Here is a 12,530-nt window from a genome sequence, read left to right as displayed (position 1 = left end):
AAAAACTAAAACTATAAAAACCCTGTAAGAAATCCTAAAATATACCACTCTGGACATAGGACTTGACAGAATTCATGTTGAAGACTCCAAAAGCAATTGCAACAAAAACAAAAACAGACAACAGACAACCTGCAGAATGGGAGAAAATATTTGCAAAATATACATCTGACAAAGGTCTAATATCCAGAATCTATTAAAACAAAAAACAAAAACAAAAAAAACTTAACTGAACAAGCAAAAAACAAATAATCCCACTAAAAAATAGGCAAAAGACACAAACAGACTCTTCTCAAAAGATACACAAGCAGCCAACAAACATGAAAACATGCTCTACATCACTAATCATCTGAGAAATGCAAATCAAAACCAGAAGGAGATACCATTTTACACCAATCAGAATGGCTATTACTAAAAAGTCAAAAAATAACAGATGTTGGTGAGACTGCAGAGAAAAGGATATGTGTGCACATTGTTGGTGGAACTGTAAATTAGTTCAGCCCCTGTGGAAAGCAGTTTGGAGATTTCTCAAAGAACTAAAAGTAGACTTACCATTCAACTCAGCACTAGAAATATGCCCAAAGGAAAATAAGTCACTCTCCCAAAAAGACATTTGCATTCACATGTTCATCACAGTGCTATTCACTATAACAAAGACATGGAATCAAACTAGGTGCCCATCAACAGAGAACTGAATAAAGAAAATGTGGTACATATACACCATGGAATAGTACACAGCCGTTAAAAAAGAATGAAATTGGCTGAGCACAGTGGCTCACTCCTGTAATCCCAGCATTTTGGGAGGTCAAGGTGGGTGGATCACTTTAGGCCAAGAGTTCAAGACCAGCCTGGCCAACATAGTGAAACCTTGTCTCTACTAAAATACAAAAATTAGCTGGCCATGGTGGCACACACCTGTGATCCTAGCTACTTGGGAAACTGAGACATGAGAATTGCTTAAGCCTGGAAGGTGGGGGTTGTAATGAGCCAAGATCATGCCACTGCACTCCAGCCTATGCAACAGAGCGAGACCCTGTCTCAAAAAAAAAAACAAAAAAAAAAAAAACGCTGGGCATGGTGGCTCATGCCTGTAATCTCAGCACTTTGGGAGGCCAAGGCAGGCAGATCACCTGAGGTCAGGAGTTCAAGATCAGCCTGGCCAACACAGTGAAACCCTGTCTTAAAAAAAAAAAAAAGAAAGAAAAGAACAAGAAAAAGAAATTACCTCCTTTATAGCAATATGGATGCAGCTAGAGGCCACTATCCTAAGCAAACACATGCAATAACAGAAAACCAATGACCCCTTGTTCTCACCTATAAGTGGGAGCTAAACACTGAATACACATGGATACAAGGAATTGAACAATAGACACTGAGGCCTACTTCAGGGTAGAGGGTGGGAGGAGGGCGAGGATCGAAAAACTATCTATTGGGCACTACGTCCATTATGTGAGTGACAAAATAATGTGTACGCCTAACCCCCATGACATCCAATTTACCCATGTAATAAAAAGTATATATATCAAGGACAATGGGGGTCAGAGTTCTTACTTTCAAAGAAGGAAGTTACAAATATAAAAATGAAAACTAGAACAAAACTGGAATTGAAAGTGAAGGTATCAGTGTGAGCTTAGTTTTCAATAAACAGAAATCAAGAAATAAAGACGTGTGTTACACGTATACATTCCCTGGGAACAGTGAACCTAATATCAGCAACCATGTCTACCGCCAATATTTTGGGCTTTTTTTTTTTTTTTTTTTTTTTTTAAGAGACAGGGTCTTGTTCTGTCACCCAGGCTGGAGTGAAGTGATGTGATCATAACTCACTGCAACCTCGAACTCCTGGGCTCAAATGATCCTCCTGAATAGCTGGGACTACAGGGATGTGCCACCACACTTGGCTAATTTTTTTTTTTTAAAGAAATGGGGCCTCACTAAGTTACTCAGGCTGGTCTTGAACTCCTCAGCCCCCTAAAGTGCTGGGATTATACCATGTCTGATCCATATTTTGGCTTTTAAAAAGCATTCTCCACTAAAAAGAATTATGCTGCCTAGAGAAAAAGCTAACTCAAGGGCCAGTGACGGTACAAAATAAGCCAGCTCAGAATATCTTCTCAGGGCAGAAAGTTTTGTAGTTCCCAAAGAATGATGGAGACATCAAAAAAACACAAACGCCAGCATGAAGAAACGTCCCTTGACCAGATATGATACAATTTAAGCATCAAAAATATAGTGGTATTAACATTATATGACCTAACAAATAAGACCAATCCACTGAATTTTGGGGGGAGAGGGTGGTGAGGAGACAGAGTCTCACTCTGTGGCCCAGGTTGGACTGCAGTGGTATGATCTTGGCTCACTAAAACCTCCACCTCCTGGGTTCAAGCAATTCTTGTGCCTCAGCCTCCTGTGTACTGGGATTACAGGCGTGAGCCACAATGACAGGCTAATTTTGTATTTTTGACAGATGGGGTTTCATTATGTTGGCCAGGCTGGTCTTGAACTCCTGACCTTAAGTGATCCACCCACCTCAGACTCCCAAAGTGCTAGGATTACAAGCATGAGTCACAGCGCCCGGCCGAAAGTTCACTGCATTTATACAGTATAATAAAACATGTGAAAAATAAATAGAGAGAGGCTAAAGTGTTTGCTATGGTGAAATGCCAACTGATGGGTATAGAAAGAATTATGAAATTGTAAAAACACCATTTGGTGACCAGTGTAGTATAATAATACAACAAAGAAATATCAATCAATCCTAAAAACAAGGGGTTATAATTTAATGAGGAAGGGGAACTTACATAATTTTAAGAACATTCCCATATAATACTTATTAATTACAAAGGGAATAAGAGTAACTTTACAGAAGCAAAACATCACCTTAATAAAGTGATCAAGGTGTAACTTCATAGTTATGGGACAAAATGAAAACCTGTATCATCTAAAAGGATGGGATGAGAAGAACATAACATTGCTGGGTGCAGTAGTTCATGCCTGTAATCCCAGCCCTTTGGGAGGCCAACGCAGGAGAATTGCTTGAACCCAGGAGTTCAAGACCAGCCTGGGCAATATAACAAGACCCTGTCTCTAAGAAAATTTTTTTAAACTTAACTAGGCATGGTAGTGCATGCCTGTAGTTCCAGCTACTCTACTCAGGAAGCTGGGGTGAGAGGATCAGTTGAGCCCAGGAATTAGTGATTATGCCACTGCACTTCAGTTTGGGCAACAGAGTGAGACTCTATCTCAAAAAAAAAAGAAGAAGAAGAAGAAAAGAAGAAAGAAGGAAGGAAGAAGAAGAAGAAAGAGGAAGGGGAAGAAGAGGAAGAAGAGGAGGAGGAAGAGGAGGAGGAGGAGGAGGAAGAAAATACCACTTTTTCATGATATTTCTGCCAAAGGCTCATAACCTGGTTCTAATCCTGAGGAAATAAATAAAAGACAAATCCAAATAAAAGGACATCCTACCAAATAAAGTAGCCTGTAATCTTCAAAAGTATCAAGGTGATAAATGTTGAGGAAATAACTACAAAACTGCATCAGATTGAAGGATATAGAAGAAGAATAACAGTAAAATTCTAACACATGATCCTGGATCACAGCCTTCTGTTACAAAGAATATTACTGGGACATTTGGTGAAATATGAATTAAACTTGTAGATTAGATGGTAGTATTTATTAACGTTGATTTTCTAATTTTAATGGCTGTATTGTGGTTATAAAAATGTCTCTGTAGGAAGTATACACTGAAGTATTCAGGGCTGACAAGATAACATGTCAGGAACTGATTCTGTACAGGTTAGGACAAGGGCTGTCAAACATTTTCTGTAAAACCAATATAACAAGCATTTTAGGCTTTGCAGGTCACATGTGGTCTCTGTCACATATTCCTTGTTTTTTTGTAAATATCCATTAAAAATGTAAACTTCATTATTAGCTGGTGGCTTGTATAAACACAGGCTACAGCACATTTGGTTCATGGGGTTTATTTTGCTGATCCCTGGTTTGTGGGGTGAAAAGCTCTTTGATCTATTCTTGGAATTCTGAGATTCAAAAAATATTTCTGCTAACACCCAGAGAAATCACTTGAAAAGTTCTGAGAATGACTGAATAGAGCTGAAAGTTTATTAAATAAAAGCATCCCTTTTACTCTACCTCATGCTGCAAAGTTTACTACTGCCTATGTGGGCATCTTCTCCTGCTCAGCAGGCCTAGTACGCAGTTGAATGTATGAATGAATAAATGAATCTATCTCAGTTTCCTAAAACAGGAAAATGGATTCCCTTCACATAAAATTTAAAAAAACAAAAACAAAAGCACCCTTAAGGACTATTTTAATATGACTTTTTACTTGGCTAGATTGAGATACCATTTCTCACCTCTTAGATTAGCAAAAATTCAAAAGCTTGACAATCATATTGTTGGCAAGGCTGTGTGCAAATGGGCAATCTTAAACTGTTGATGAAAATGTGAAATGGTATAACCACAGACTGTGGAGGGAAACTGGACATTAATAAAATTACATATACATTTAATCTTTGACTCAGCTATCCCAGTTCTAGGAATTTATCCCCCCCCCCAAAATATATATATATATTTTTACATATATATATATATATTTATATCCTATCTATCTAATCTATCCACACACACATATGTATGCATTAACAATTAAAGCTACGAAAATTAATTCTTCTATGCCAAGGATCTATCATCGTAAATTAACTGTTTCTCTGATTCTACTCCAGTATGCTAGTTTCTTAACAGCAGGACTCTCTAGTCCTGAGCCCATCCTGTCTACCAAAATGAAGTCATCAGAATCAGTACTGGCTCCTCCTCCTGTGGCATCCAGGGACAGGAAAGAAAGGCTGGTGCCTTCTAGATCCATTCTCACCTTTCAGAGTCCCAGGGTCTATATAACAAGGATGACTACTACATATACTTCCTCCTCCTGCATGTGCCAGAAGAGGAAGCCAAGGTTTTCCTCAGCTGAGCAATCAGTTAGCTACTTAAATGGCAAAGTCCAAGGGGCTGCACCACCACCAACTTCCCCCTGTGCTGCTCTGGGCAAACAATCTTCACTACAAAGCAGTAATCAGCAGGTATGAAACACTGACAAAGGAACTATGGACATTCAGGTTTTAGGCTGAAGACTCAGAAAAGAGCCTAAGCTAAGTTAACTCGAGTAAGGGTACTTACTTGTAACTTCAGGGTAAACAAATAATGATGGAAAAATTCTTTTGTGTAAGTACCGCAGTTAATAAAGGGAAGAGGAATATGATCTTTTGCAAACTCCTAATAGTTAATCCAAAAAAAGAAAATAGTTAATCTAGGTGATAATTATCAATGGTCACTACTAACAAAACAAGAGAGATTCTTGACATTACCTGCCTCCTGACACATGTACACTGAACCAACTATTAGGCATTCTTTCCACCCCTTCAACCCAACCAAACCACAATCAGGTCAAGCCCCCAGCTTACAGGAAATATAGAGTTCATAAGAATATGTTAGAAAACCTATCAGGGAAGCAATCAGCAAAATCCAGAATGTGGGAAAGTCTACAAGAACAAAAAATCAGTTTCTGCAACAAATTAATTGCAAGGAAAAAAAGAGAGGGTGAGAATACCCTAGATAAAAATAAACTTTGAAGTACAGTCTGGACAACATAGCAAGACCCTAGTTCTACAAAAAAATGGAAAAAAGTAGCCAGGCTTGTGGTGCATGTCTACAGTCCCAGCTACTTTTGAGGCTAAGGTTGGAGGATTGTTTGAGCCCAGGAGTTCAAGGTTGCAGTGAGCCGTGATCATGCCACTGCACTCCAGCCTGGGCAACAGAGAGACTGCCTCAAAACAAAACAAAACAAAACAAAACAAAACAAAACAAAACAAAACAAAACAGAATAGTGACCACATATTCCAATTATTTAATAGGTTTATGTCTGTCGTCCCAGTATAATTATTAACAGAATCCTCTTTCATTATCAAAAGTTTCCTAGTTTAGATACTAAATTGTATCATCACCCTACTTAAGAGACATTTTAACCAAATACACTGTGCTGACATAGTTTGGCTACTGATTCCAAAAAAACAACTGCAAAAAACATTTGAACACTAAATGGATATTTAATGATATTGGTAAACTATTCACTGCTTTAGGTGTGGTAATAATATTGTGGTAAGAAAAGAAAAAATAAAAAACAACAACAAAAAAATAATATTGTGGTTACATTTTTAAGGAGTCCTTACACTTAGAGATACAAACACTTATAGATGAAATGACATAAAACTTGAGATTTGCTTCAAAATAAGCGAGAGACAGAGAAAGAAAATAGGTGGGGGTGTAGATGAGATAGTATACCATTAGCTGACAATGTAGACAATACTGGGGTAGTGTGAGTCTTTCCACTTTTGAATGTTTTTGAGATTTTTTCCATAATATAAAGTTAAATTTAGTAAACAAAATTTTCCTAGTTCTAGAAATAGAAGTATCCTAGAAAGCTTCAGCTTCCTGCTTTTAGGCAAGAGCAAGCATTTGGCATCTAGCCATACAGAATTGTATCTTTATTCAGGGTCACCTGGAGCCAGGGTCTATGAAAAACTATCACATGTAAGGGTTCCTAAAGTTAAATCACAGCTACTAGTTTTCATTATTTTACCTTTCAAAGAAAAAAAAATCAAAAAACCTTCCCTTCTCTAACAAGAGAATCACTTCTTGTAGATGCTCTCAAGATATTCTTAAGATGCTCCTTCCCTGCTATAAGAGAAATGAAGTACCTTAAAACTGCTTTGATGGGCTCAAAACTCCTCAAGGCTAAAAAATGGTCTTTTAGAAAAGTGTTTTTCATTTCAGTCTATGTCCTGGTGAGCCCCAACAGGCCAGTTTTCAGCAGAAACAATTAGTGAGACTGCATGAGAGAGAAGGAGGGCACCCAGCTGCCACTGCCACTAATGGAGCTTCCGCAGTACGGACATATGGTGGGTAATACATAGTTATCCAAGGGAAAATGAGAACATGAGAAAATTAATAGAAGCAAAGAAAAAAAGCAATGGAAGCAAAATGAAGTGCTAAGGATTAGCAACATCTGAGTTTCCCAACAATGGCAGCAGCAAAATAACCAGTGTATCAGCCCAGGTTATACTCTGGACAATTATAGATGCACTAACTCACTTGATTCTCACTAGAAACCTTGAAGTACTATTATGAGTCACATTTTAATGATGTAGAACTGAGGTAGAAAGAAGTGAAGTAATCTGCCTACTACCACTGTGCTTCAGGGCCAGGATAAGAACAAGAAAAGAGGAAGTGTTCCTCTTTTGAAAAGCAGTTGTTTAATAAAAGACAAGACAAAAAAAGGAGGTGTTAGAAAATGAAAATAGTGCTTTCTCTTTGGTAGGAAATAACTTTGACACTACCAAAAAGATGTTTCAAAGCTGCCTGGTTCTGGGGGAGGCCCAAAGGAACACCTGTCCATCTGCCACACAAGTCTACTGAAAGTCCCTTATACATGTGACATAGGAGGGGACAGAGGACTAAACTGGTACCAACAGACGAAAGCTTCGGGAGTGAACTGCTTGTTGCTCAGGATGTTCAAGCAAAGGCTGAATAGCTTTTTGCTAGACATTGTATGGAAGGAATTCCTATGTAGCAGAAAGTAAGCTAAAGCTAGAACACTTCCAATATAAAAATCACTCTACTAAAGATTTCCTGCTGCAAGTCCTCCTACTTCAGGGCTGACAAAGTCTATGGCAACTCAAAACTGATTGAAAACCTATGTCATTCTGTGTTCCATTAAGTTTTTAATATCAAACTTGTATCCCCAGCAGGCCTACAGCTGGGCCAGTGAATAGCCAGAGACACAACTGTCTCCTCTCTTCAAGGACACCAGTTACAACACAAAGTCAATCTAGCACTCTTACTCTAAAAATGTAACACCATGTCTGAGTACCAATCAATATGCTGGAATCATTTTATTAGAGGATAGACAAATGGGCTAAAGGTTGGTTATTTAATTCAAACAAAATCACAATCAAATTTATTATGCTTCTTAAGGTTCACCATACCTATCTGAGACACTTAAGAGCTAGCATCAATGTCTGTTTATAACAGACTAATTCCTTCTAATCAAGGCATAATATGCAATGTATTATAGAGCTAGAGTGGGTATCATTTCAATACTGTATCTTGTCCTTCAAATTATTATGGGCAACAATTTGTAAGGTCCTAAGACCATCCCTAACATGCAGTCAATAAAGAGGGTTAAGACCTTGAGCAGGGCTAGTCCTCACTACACTATGATGCAAAGGGACACTGTTTTCCAACCCTTTGGGACAATGCTGCCACATGCCTCAATAGGTGTATTGGTTTACTAGGGCTGCCATACTTAACAAAGTTACACAAACTGGGTGACTTAACCCATAAAAATGTATTTCCTCACAGTTCAGTCTAGAAGTCCAAGATAAGGGTATTAGCAGGGTTGGTTTCTTCTATTACCTCACTCGTTGGCTTGTAAATTGCTACTTTCTCCATTTGTCTTCCCACGGCCTTCCCTCTATGCTTCTCTGTGTCCTAATCCCCTCTTCTTGTAAGGACACAAGTCATACTGGATTAGGATCTATCTCAATGACTTCATTTAACCTTAATTGCCCCTTTAAAGATTCTATCTCCAAATACGGTGATGTTCTGAGGTACTGGGGGTTAGGACTTCAACACATACAAACTTTAGTAGAACATAATTCAGCCTGTAATAGTTATATTCATCAAAAAGAGAGAGAGAGAGGGAGAGAGAAAGATAAAAGACATCCTAATATGGACACTGCAGTGACTCTGGCTGCAGTGGAGTACAGGCACAGACCACAGGTCCTGAGGTGCAGGCGCTGAGGTGAGCAGTCCCTGCAACCCGCCCCTGGAAGCCCTCTCCTACTTCCCTCTCTACTGGAACTCAGAGTCAAATTCACTGCTGGTAGCACTCAATTTTCAGTTCTTCGCTTATGCACATTGTTTACTGGAACCACTTTTCTCATCTTTCTACTTTACTTATTTGCTTAATAATTTCAGTAAGAAAGGTTCATCAAATGGATATTGTAGAACGGAGGCTCATCACTGTCTTCAATAAGCACAGATTCTGTCCTGGACTATGAATTTGAGTACAGAGAACAAAACTAAGTTAATAGACAAGAGTAATGGGCAGAGGTAAAATGGAATGATACAGGCCTTAAAAAAAATGGATTTTTTGCTGGGTGTGGTGGCTCACGCCTGTAATCCTAGCACTTTGGGAGGCTGAAGTGGGCAGGTCACTTGAGGTCAGGAGTTCATGACCAGCCTTGCCAACATGGTAAAACCCAGTCTCTACTAAAAATACAAAAATTGGCCAGGCGTGGTAGCAGGTGCCTGTGATTCCAGCTACTAGGGAGGTTGAGGCAGGAGAATTGCTTGAACCTAGGAGGCGGAGGTTGCAGTAAGCCAATATCATGCCACTGCACTCCAGCCTGGGTGACAGAGTGAGGTTGTCTCAAAAAAAAAAAAAAAAAAAAAAAAAAAAGAACAGAGGTTTTTTCAAGAAGGTAATAAAGGTATTGACCTAGAAATGACAATGAACTGTGAGAATGCCAATTCCCACCCCCAGGATTAGAGGATTTATTAAACAAGGTTATTAATACATCACCTTGGGAAACGAAAAGACCCAAGGCTACAAAAACAACTTCAGTTCAGAATATTTGATATTACATAAGGAAAGTATCTCAGATGGAGACACAGAATAGTGTGGCTGTTAAGAATGTGATCTCTAAAGTCAGACTGCCAAGGTTTCAATCCTAGGTCTGCCACTTAACACAGCTGTGTTATCTTGAGCAATTTATTTACTCTCTTTGCACCCTCGCTTCCTCAAGTATGAAATAAGTACATGATAATATCTTTCTTTTTTTTTTTTTTTGAAACAGAGTCTTGCTTTGTCGCCAGGCACCAGGCTGGAGTGCAGTGGTACAATCTCAGCTCACTGCAATCTCCGACTCCTGGGTTCAAGCAATTCTCCTGCCTCAGCCTCCCAAGTAGCTGGGACTACAGGTGCATACCGCCACATCCAGCTAATTTTTGTATTTTTTAGTAGAGACAGGGTTTCACCATGTTGGCCAAGATGGTCTCGATCTCTTGACCTCGTGATCTGCCCGCCTCAGCCTCCCAAATTGCTGGGATTACAGGCATCAGCCACTGCTCCCGGCCGATAATATCTTTCATAGAACTGGCATCAGAAGCAAATGATCTTCACATTTTAAAATGCTAAGAACAGTGCCTGAGAGCTAGTAAGTGCTCAGAGTTTGTAAATTTATTAAATAAATTATCGATTACATATGGTTCATCAGAAACATTAATGATGGCAGTGGCAGCCTGTCACTGCCATGAAGCAGTCATTGCCATGACGTTGACTGCAGTGGGGTACAGGTGCAGGTCACAGGTCCTCAGGTGCAGAGGCCAAGGTGGACAGTCCCTGGAATCCTCCCCTGGAAACCCCCCACAAGCCCAGTGCCCTGGGAACCCACCCCTGAAGGCTGCTATGATGGGGCCAGGCCAAACTGAGCCATCCACCAGTGGGAGAGAAGTACAGCTGGGGCTGCATGATCAGACAAGTCAGTTGGGGTGAGGGGTGGCCAGAAGAAGGGAGCAGGAGACCCTTCCTTTCTGAGTTGGCCAGGTGGGAGCTCCCTGGGTGCAGATGCCGCTGTCCTGCTACAGCTTCCAAATCAGGCATCTCAACTCTTGGGCAGGGAAGGCCCCCTGCCCCTCGCAGGCTCAGAATTGTCTACTCCTGCTACCTGGCTTCTCCCCTCTGTTGATGCCCACTCCAATCTCAGAAAGTTGGGGCTGAGCCTGGGAGCTGTCACAGCCTGGCTGGATGTGCACATGCTTGTGGCAGTGCTGACACACCAACCCCTTGCCACCTTGGCTCCCTCCAGACTTCGGGCACCAACAAGCACGGGAAGGAGGCTGAGGGGTACACTGAAGCCTGGGGGCTGGGTCGCCAGTTCCAGAAACCACAGGGGAACTTGTGGTGCTTTTCCCTGAGGCCCAGAAAAACCCCTGGACTCAGCTGGACTTGGGGAGAGGGGGGAGAGACCACAGCGAGATAACAAGATGACCTGCCTACAGAGAGGAGCCACCCACCCCAGGGCCTCCTCTCTGCTGAGATCTGAACATTCAACGGGAGAACCTGCCTACAGATAGGAGCTACCCACTGTAGGTCCCCTCGAAGCTGTTCTGTCACTCAATAAAGCTCCCCTTCGTCTTGTTCATCCTCTACTTGTCTCTGTACCTCATTCCTTCCGGATGAAAGGATAAGAACTAGGGGCCTGCCAAATGGCAGGGCCAAAAGAGCTGTAATACAAACAGAGCTGAAACATGCCCCTTGGTCCCTACATTGTGGGTGACAAGAAGGAGAGAAAAGAGGAGAGAAGAGCTTCAGCCCTTTGGAAAGACCAGACCTGAGAGCTCCCTGAGCCTAAGCTGAGACTCTCCCTTTGAGGCCTGATGGTTCCTAGAATCTTCAAGCTTCTGGGCACCACTGCGTTCCCCAGTGCCAGCTGTGGAAGCTGCTTGCGGTACACCTGGTCCCAATGCAGCCTCATAGTGAGCTGGCAGCCATGCCAGCCACTGGACCTGGCCACCCGCAGCAGTTGGCATGCCAGACTGTGTGCAGTGGCCAGACCCTACACTCACTTGCTCACACGCCCCTTACCATTCCATAGCAGTCTCCTCAGAGGCGAGGGATTCAGGCTGGTAGCTTAAGCCAAGTTGAGTATGCCAGGCCAAGTAGACCCAGCAGGCCCAAGCAAAACTCAGGCAAAGGCACCACCAGCCACAGAGGTTTCCAGCTAGAAAAGCAACACCTCCCAGAATCCTGTAACAACAGCCAAGGGGTTAAGACCACAGACATTGGAGTAAGATACTGTGGGGCTGAATGCCAGTTTCTACTGCTTATTAGTAACTCCCTTAACCTCTCTATACTACAGTGTCTTTATCTATAAAATAGATTTACTCAGATTATCCACCTCATCAAAAAAAAAAAAAAAAAAAAAAAAAAAACATGTGTCACCCACCTCATCAGAGTATTTTGAGAATTAAATTTAACCATGTAAGTCATTTTAAAAATATTAATACATAGTAAATACTCAGGAAATGTTACGTATTCTTATTCTTTTGATATTTCATTTTCCAACTTTTCTTGACTAAACAAGAGAAAATAATTTAAAAATAATCTGCTTCTACTGGTCTTATGCAACATGTGAATCAGTCAACCAATAAACTCATAAAGCAATAATCACAACTGATGATAGAAGCATGAGCTCAAAATATTAGCAAGACTAAACTTCTGCTTCCAATCATTATGGGAAATCAGAGATCAGATTTACCCTTGCACCATAAAAATAAAAAAATTAGACGAAATATATGAAACAATAGTTTGCAGACACTGGACCGAAGGGGAAACATACAAAGTAGGCCCTAAGACTGCCCTAGCTAGTAACTTAAACATGTCCTAAGGGTGACAG

At 40.8% G+C, this 12,530-nt stretch overlaps 1 protein-coding gene across 9 annotated transcripts in view; it reads right to left on the bottom strand.

Moving 5' to 3' along the window:
• The window catches only part of MAST2 (microtubule associated serine/threonine kinase 2), a 250,465-nt gene that overhangs the window by 89,453 nt on the left and 148,482 nt on the right, over nucleotides 1-12,530 (bottom strand). The gene's annotated exons all lie outside the window — the stretch shown is intronic.

The sequence above is a fragment of the Cebus imitator genome, unplaced genomic scaffold, assembly GCF_001604975.1.
Source record: "Cebus imitator isolate Cc_AM_T3 unplaced genomic scaffold, Cebus_imitator-1.0 Scaffold129, whole genome shotgun sequence".
NCBI lineage: Eukaryota > Metazoa > Chordata > Mammalia > Primates > Cebidae > Cebus > Cebus imitator.
This window is presented reverse-complemented; position numbering and strand designations above follow the sequence as displayed.